Source organism: Panicum virgatum, chromosome 9N (genome assembly GCF_016808335.1).
Source record: "Panicum virgatum strain AP13 chromosome 9N, P.virgatum_v5, whole genome shotgun sequence".
Classification (NCBI taxonomy): domain Eukaryota; kingdom Viridiplantae; phylum Streptophyta; class Magnoliopsida; order Poales; family Poaceae; genus Panicum; species Panicum virgatum.
Window position 1 is genome coordinate 45607717 of NC_053153.1, and position 8562 is coordinate 45616278.

The 8562-nt window shown below is 41.1% G+C and overlaps 1 long non-coding RNA gene across 11 annotated transcripts; it reads right to left on the reverse strand.

Annotated features, from left to right (window-relative positions):
• Nucleotides 1-2125: 2125 nt before the first annotated feature.
• Nucleotides 2126-6774, reverse strand: LOC120691931. Of its 11 annotated transcripts, XR_005682419.1 has the most exons (6): nt 5219-6750; nt 4822-5056; nt 4138-4724; nt 2940-3074; nt 2770-2847; nt 2126-2309 (listed from the first exon to the last, which is right to left on the reverse strand). It is a non-coding gene; the product is annotated as an uncharacterized LOC120691931 (long non-coding RNA). The 11 variants fall into 11 exon arrangements; XR_005682418.1 differs by lacking the exon at nt 2126-2309 and having other exon boundaries at nt 2610-2847; XR_005682420.1 differs by lacking the exon at nt 2126-2309 and having other exon boundaries at nt 2610-2847; nt 4138-4268; nt 4997-5056; nt 5219-6749.
• Between the last annotated feature and the right edge of the window lie 1788 nt (nt 6775-8562).

The following is an 8562-nucleotide window of genomic DNA, read 5'->3' on the forward strand; positions in this document are numbered from 1 at the left end:
CGCAGGACGCGATCTTCTACGACTTTGTCTGCGTATTCTTCGTATTTTCTTCTTATTCCGGACTTGTGCTCCTGAAAAGATAAATTCTCCAAAACAACTCTGGAGCTAGGTTAGTGATACAAACATGTGAGTAAGAGGTGTGGTTTTCCTTCTTTTGTGAGTATAGTTGACGGTCAGATTTTGCACTTAAGGACCATCAACACTTACCAATGCTATAAATATGATGGGAACTCACTTCAAGCTACTCATTCTCTCATGTCTCTCTTCCTTAGTCCAAAGGCTAGTGGAGTTTAGGTTGAAGTAGCTTTTCTTGTTCTAGAGGTTTCTAGGGGTATTCGGTATGGCTTTAGCTCTTACATTCCTTTGTAATTCTCAAATATTAATAGAGTTATCTTCTGGATTTACATATTCGCATTGTTCACATTCTGTTGTGTCAGATGTATGCTCTATGACTAGTTTATAATCATATCATATCATATACCTTGCATAATTAGACGAGTAAATCTAATGCCACGACACTGGTTCCAGTATTCTAATGTTTCCTCTTGTATGATGTCTATCAATCCAGAAGATCAGGGCTCCGCACGGGATACTAGTGAATCACTTATCAATGTAGGCATTATCTTGGGTTAATCAAGTATTGCTGGATGTCTCTTTATCACGCAGTTTGTAGAGGTAGGTGGCAGACGATGACGGCCATGTCCATCCTCCGTAATCTTCCACGTTCGAGTAGATGGATTGGAGGTCCATAAAGTAGCCGAGTTGGCTGGTGGCTCTTCTGCAAATCATGTGCACTTCTCCCGATAGTATTTGGGAGCCTAGATCTGAGGCTTATTCATGTGCATGTGTGTCTGTGTAGAATATAAGTTGTATGTTTAGGTACGAGTACATTCGTCCTGAGTAGTTCTCTTCTTCCTTTCTCCTGCCTATAAAATTATTTACTTGGCAATGAGGCTAAAACTAAGAGATTGAGCCCAAATGATTTCATAATCTTGATTTTCTACTAAACCAGCAAAACTTCATCCAAAAGTTTGAAGCAAATGAAACCCATATGCTAAATCCACACTATGGATATTTAGATCTAGCTAGAGCCAAAGAGAGCTCCATTTGAGTCCTACAATTATCCAAAAAGTATAGAAAAGATTAGGGATTAGCATCAACTTACCTCCTACGGCTCCCAATTCGGAGGAAATCAAGTTTAAAACATTACTCCCCTTTTTAAGTTTTTTGGATTTTCAGACAGCACCTCCCCCAACAAGTAATGGGCTATCGGGAGCAAGAAAAAGGTGGTCTGCTACTTTTGTCAGGTATTTTTTAGGGGCAGGTGAGGGGATAACCCGCCCCTGAAAATGGTTGCCATTTTCAAGGGCAGATGTGGGGTGGTCCGTCCTTAAAAGTATTTTTCCAAGTGCGGATTTTTTTTCTATAGTGGTCTGCTCCCTTGTAGGAGCGGGTTGCAGTTTGACCTATCCTTGGAAAAAATCGAAACGTTACGCCATATTATTTTTTATAGGTGAACCTTTGTTTGGACCATGCAATTTATACACAGTAGATCGGGAGGCTCCCATCCACAACCAAGATGCTTTGGACGCCGACCAGGACAGACAATGACATCAACTCCCTAGGACCGATTTGTGTACTCGAAGGGCATGAAAGCCTCCGGCCACAACAGATCAGTCCTGCTACAGGCATCGATGAACTCCCGCTCTAAGAAAGCATGTCTCTTGCACTCTCCGTTCTAAGAAAGCAGATCTCTTGCACTGTGGGAAGAAGAAGAAGGCTCCGCATCGAGAAACCGCAGGTTGAAGCGGGAAGTATTCATGATTCGTAGTATTGAACAAGACCAGCACTCGGCCGCCAAGGGTACTACTGTCTCGAAACGCACATGTGAGTCTCGTGTAGAGGTGTAAATGGGTGACTTTTACCTGTACCTTTAACTCTCTTTAGTTTAAAATTTTATATTAGTTCTTCAAATTTAGAATTAATACAAAATTTTGAACTAAAAAGGATTGAAGTGACATATAAAGATTACCAATTGACACCTCTAGTCTCGTGAGGCAGGGTGTCAGGCACAAAGTGTTCCGCAATAAAGTGGTGGGACCAGCTTTATTCACCCAATCATCCTGCACGAAATTAAAGTCGAAGCACTGAAGCAGCCGCATCGGTACCACCTTCAACTAGCACGCATTTGTCTTCGGGGTATCGGTCGGCACGTTGTTGTCTGCGCAACTACTCCATACGAGTACTTTGCGCGCGCCTTGGCGCGCCCTTGCGGTTATTTTATAGTCATGTAATGATAATATCATTTGCTGTACAAAGTTATATCTCTATGTATGAGAGGTAAAACAATTTCTGAAAAAAAACATGGGTAGTAAATAGCCATCCATTATTAGCATCTCCTTAAATGTGTAAGATCACAGAGAAGCGATGAGAATCAACAACAAAAAACTAAAGGGAGCAAATGTACGCCTAAATTCTATAGTCTGAAATATCACTGAGATTTGTTACTAATTAACATGGTAGTGCTGCTGTTTTTTTATAATAAATTGTTTTTGGTTTGAGTGGTAGGATATATGCTTTTTTTCTTGCAAAAATTTCCAAGAAGCATCTGAGTGAAATAGTTTCTTAACAGTTGTAGAGCAGCTTGATGTAATACAGATCGTACGGGAACAATATCTAAAGTAGCAGATAGTTATATGGGCCCTTAAACTAAAATGGAAGGGCCAAAAGGTAGAAGGCCACAGCTGTATTTAGTATTCAGAATCTGACCTGTTTTACTTCTCCATTCCACAAATAGTGAACAACAACGAAACTGATCACACCAGGAACAATGTATAGTAGAGCAGGCTGCATATGCCCCCAAAATGACCATATTAATATTTCAGAGATGACAGAAATAAGGGGATGAAAAGGCAATAAACCTGAGCAACAGAACTCACCTGTGCAGCATGAGACCAGTTCATTACAATGATGGTCACTGTCAAACCCAGTGTATCTCAAAAATGCACTGTTGAAGTAACGGTTCTTGATACCTCTTGAGACGTCAAAACGCAGGGCAAGTGCAACGAAAATCCCTGGACCCAAGAGTACAAATCCATATTATGAGCTGAATGACACAGAAACTGTCTGAATAAAATCACATTTTCTATGCACCTGATATCAGCTGATATGCATCTGATAGTTTTGCCTTCTAGGGGTCAGAACGGAGGCAATAACTCAATAGAGCGCATGCAAACAGATAGCTTAAAAATATACTTGACCATGGACCTCAGGACCTAGTCATATGGGTCGAACTAATACTGTAATACATCAATATATAAGCATGACCTCCAATTCCAGTTGGACCAATTCTAGTTGCAACACTTATTTTCAGTCACATACTAAACGAATATAAATAGCAAAATTAATCAATATCATAAATCTATAAAAGCTGATACTTGGTACTTCTCTCCAATAAACCCCCATAGATCAAGAAAAAAAAGCTCTCATACAACATATTTGTTGATTGTCCTCAGACAAGCTAACAAGGCCCCAGTATATACTCGTGTAATAAAGTTGGCACTCATACTGTGGCTGATATATTACCATTCAGTCAGGAAAAAAAATAAATTCACTGCAGACATCAGCAGAATGTAATATAGCACTAAGAAAGAAACTTTTACTACTGAGTTTAATGAGCATGGTATTTTGTTGATTTGTTTGCTTGTTCTTTTTTCCTTTGATTTGAGCTGCACGGATCTCGCAGCGCATTAGAATTAGAATGTTAATAGCACATTGTTTAAGTGCTAAATAGCGTACATTTCTTCAAAATAAGCTCTTCTTCATAACAATTTAGGGCGTTTTAAATCACCAGTTTAGTTTAGCTGCATCCACATTTAGCAACCCCGTTTTTGGAAAATACATAGAATGGTAGTTAGATTTGTAAGTAATCACAAAAAATACCTCTAAATACCATAAAGTTATGAATACAAAGATACCTCTGAATACAATGAGCGTCTCTCTAATAAAAAAATTATAATTTAATGAGTGTTCCTCTAAATACCGTGAGAAGTTGGGATTCAATTACAGAGAGAGGGAAAAATGGAAACACAGGTCGTAGAGGAGGCATGGTTCTTGTATGAACCTGGCAGCCACTACCTTGTTTCTGAGCTGACAAGAAAGGATGGTCATTGGAAGAGATTTGCAGCCATTGCATCTGTCAGGATTGTTTTTCAACCGGGGAAGCCACCTTCCTTGCATTCACATGTTGTTCCACTAGCTTGTGTTACCTGTGGAGGCGCAAAGTTCTAACAGCCGTGGACTTGACTATGGAAGTCGAGGAGAAAAATAAGTGCTAGCTAAAGATTTTGGTGGAGAAGGACGGGGAACAGACAGGTGCAGAGACAGGAGGATGAAAAAAGATTTCAGATGGATGGGTGGTGGTACGTCTATATGCAGGTGGTAGGAGGTAGGCAGGACAACTAAAGCTGACTGGGCATGGCTGACACCCATTGGGCGGCTTGTCCTCTTTTCTCTGCGTTCAAACAATGTTGAGTGTTGCCTAATAAATGGCTCATTGTTCCTGATGATAACAGTGGTTTATTTACAATGCAAATATATAGCCACAAAGTGATACATATATGGTCTTCTGAAAAGCACTGAAAAGCAAAACGCAAATGTGCTGGTAACATGAAGAGGTCTATCATTGTGTCATTCTATTTACAGTGAGGATCGTCGGCTAGTTTCTGCAGTCATTTACAGATCTAAAAAGGTAAGCTACATGGTAATTGGTAGAACGGAAGTAGTGGCACAAGGTTTGTATAGTGTGTACAGTGCACATACCTTACTAAAAGCTATAGTTGGCTACAAAGATTAAGAGCATGTGGCCACTTAACTTCACTAAATCAATTCAGAGCGATGGTTTGCTGATGCATATTGAAGTAATTAATTAACAACATTGACAGATAAGAAAATTGAAATTATGATTTGGGAGGGCACACAAGCGATAGGACATCACCTAACAAGCAGAAGAGCAAGCATTGTTGCACTGATCAAACCGAAGATGTGTACTGGTAGCCTGCAAAATTTATATAATCCTAATGTGCATTATTCATGGAAGTAGTGTACAGAAAAGTTTGTAAATTCAGACTCCAGAATATTGAAATATTCATATCTTTTTGACGTATAAAAATTTCATAATTAGATGTTGGTAGGGAGCTCAAGACTGAAGATTATGAACCTATCTGTAATTTTGCCGTAGACAATAGATTTGTAATTCTGAACTTTGAGGTTCATAAACAAGCTTAGCCATCTCAAGTATGTTCTGTTCCATTATGCAAATGGAACATTTCACCATATCTGAAAACGAACAAGCAAGCCGCAACCTACTTAGAAGGGTATTCAGAATTTAAATACTAATGAGAAAAAAAAAGAAAAATGCTAACCACAATAAGCTTAGCAAAAGAAGAAACTTTCTACTTTTAATCAGTACCACAAATAGTATCTCCCTGGCCATGAAACAAGGACTAAGAAAATAAATGTAAGTAAGCAAGTCAAAATCAGAGTGGATAGTTAAATCAATTGTGTGAATAGCTAATAAAGGTTTACATAAATATTGATTTCCTACAAACTGAAGGAGCTTATCAACAACCTCTCTTTTGCCTTATCTTCCGCCATAATTACGCATTTGGGAAAAAACAATGTGAAATACTTTTGTTGAAAAATACATCCCTTACTGTGGTGAGTTTTGCATAGTTCCATTGAACCAATTGTCTAAAAGATACCTGAAGGTGCAAATACCAATCTGCATATGTATATATCCCAATCAAACAAAAGATTAGTTTTGAACATCAGATAAGTATTAACTGCGATTTAGCATTGTAAAAAAAACTTTGTTAACAAAGTATCTCTAAGTTTCCCTATGGCCAAAAAAAGAACTCAACCGTACGATACTCTAGCGTGGGATCATTATAATAGGTGCACTATTTATTGTAAATGGTCTATAAGGATAGAAGAATAGCAATAGCTACTATAGAGATACAGCAGCAGTCAAGAAAACTAATTGCAAAGCACTCAAGAAACCTCATTACCTTTATAAGCACGAGCCCTCCTCAGCTACAGCTGGTGGTATAAATCTTGGCTAGAAAAATCTCTATCTCTATATATGAAATAAAGTATGGTTACATCAGGTAAGATCTTGCCACAAAAAACATATGATGAGCTTAATTGCGAAGGATAAACAACGGTTGTTATTTTATTAATGCAAATGTGTTATTTTGTCAGATTTTTTTTATGTGAGACCGACAAAGGAGCATCATATCCCAGGTACATTTAACTTGCTTAAATTATTGCTTAAAAAATAAAAATCATATCCGACCTAGAAACATTATCTTAGACAAGGCAAGTAGCCTGAATGTGTCTTTTTTCCGTCAAATAGGAGTCCCTGTTAGCTAAATCTAGCATGGTTAATTGGTCGGTGCTGCAGAGGCAAACCATCAAACACATAGACTGCATCCTCCATTGCCGAAGCACAAGTTGCACGAGCAAACCATGAAACACATGGCGTAAATCCTCCATGGACGAAGCACTTGTAGTCAGCAGGGATGGAATTGCAGCGGTGTAGCTGCTATCCAACCACTGCAGTGAGGAGGAGGATGGAACGGAGCTTACGAGATGGACGGGCACCTTGATGTGCAGGACGAGGGTGGAGCTGCCCTCGTGGTCGACGGGCGCGTGGCGGTGCAGGCGCCGGACGTGGTTGGAGTCCCATCCGCCGCTGGCACCGCGGCCGGGTCGCTAGCTCCCAGCCTCCCGGTTGTGACAGCCCAGGTTTCTAATTAGCTAATCTAAAGTTGTTAGCGTCAAATCATGCGTTATTAATTAGAAAACTTTGAAACAAATGCCTGAATGTCTGTGTGTCCAAGTGTATATGTGCATAGGTCGAAAACTTTAAATAGTTTTTAATCTGATGCAAGTTTGCTTATGAAATTTCATAGGCACCTCACTAAAATCATGATGAACCAAAGTCTAGTTGAACTCAAGAGGAGAAAATAAAATTTTGTACATGAAATGACAAGTTGTTTCAACTCAAGTTTTATAACATATATTGTTTTTGAAAATTCTTTAATTAGGCCTAAAAGGTAAATTTCAAACCATTGCTTAAATAAACTTTTGCCTAAAAACAAAGTTGTAAAGTTTTATATGACAAACAACTTTCATGTTCAAAGTTTTTCAAGTTACAACATGAAATTTGGAGAAAAACCCGAAAAACAATAGGTTTAGGGGGTTTTCATTTAAACTTGAACTCAAATTTTTAACTTTCAAATCGAGCCTCAAATGGGAAAACGTCTGAAACCAAAGTTGTAGATTTTGACACGAGAAACAACTTTGGTATTCAAAACTTTTCAAGTTTAGTTCAAAATTTTTGAGTTTTCCTCGGTCAAACCTCGCCCTCTTTCTCTCTTCCTTCTCTCTCCCTCTCTTTCCCCTGCTCCTGGCCTCGGCCTGCATAGCAGAGCAGCAATGCTGCCCCTGCCGCTGCTGCATCGTCGCTGTGCCCCACCTACTGCCGCTTGCTGCACTGCGGCCCGGCCATGAGAGCCTCCCCGCACGCCACTACAGGCCATAAGAGCCGGACAAGTGCTCGGCGACGCGCACTCGACGCCGCCGGCCATCAATGCCGCTGGCCGGCCACTACCCCGCGCCCTCGCCCCACCTCGCCCCAGGCCTTTTCACTTCGTGGAGAAGCCTCGCCCCTTCCCTCTCCCCCTCTGGCTCCCAAGAAAACCCGAGCCGAAGCCCTGCTCGTCGTCCAGAACGGCGCCGCCGCTGCCATTGCCACCGCCCCTCCCCTGTCCACGCGGAACCCCCTGCTCTGCCCCTCCTCGACCCAAATAGACTCGCCCACGAGCTCCCCCACCTCCCACCGGTGCTCGACGACCCGACCTCCACCACCAAAAGCTGCCGGAGCGCCGCCGCCGCCACGTCCGCCCGCCGCCCGCCCCTGCTCACCGTGGCCGGCGCGCCACAGGCCGCCTCCGCGCACACCGAGACCACCTACGGGTTACACTTGAGCCCCTGGTGCTAATCCCCCACTTCCCCCTCACCGCCGGCGAGCGACCTCGCCGGATTTCGGCCCCCAAGGTCCGCCCCTCCCCCGTTAAGTCCGGCGGGGACCTATTTGCAAGTCCCCAAAAATTTTCAGGGCTATATATGCGAGAGTCGGTTTTGTTTTTCTTTTTGTTTCCAAAAACAGCGAACTTGTAAAATCGATATAAATTCGTAGATAAATTGAAAAAATGAAAACTCAACTGTTTTGGAATCTTTGTTACAATATCTACAAGTTTTGTTACATGCATCTTCAGAATCTGTCTACATTTTAATCTAGAAAAAAGATTAGATTAAATGGGCTATGTTTGTTCTAGGAGTTATACTAGGTATCTATAGCTGATTTTTGGCTATATGTTACTTCCTGCAATGTGTATACCTGTGTAAAAATCTGAGAACTAACTGACACACCTAACTAGATGAAATCCTAGTCTTTGCTAGACTTAGCATAACACCTTGCTATTTATTTTTGGATGT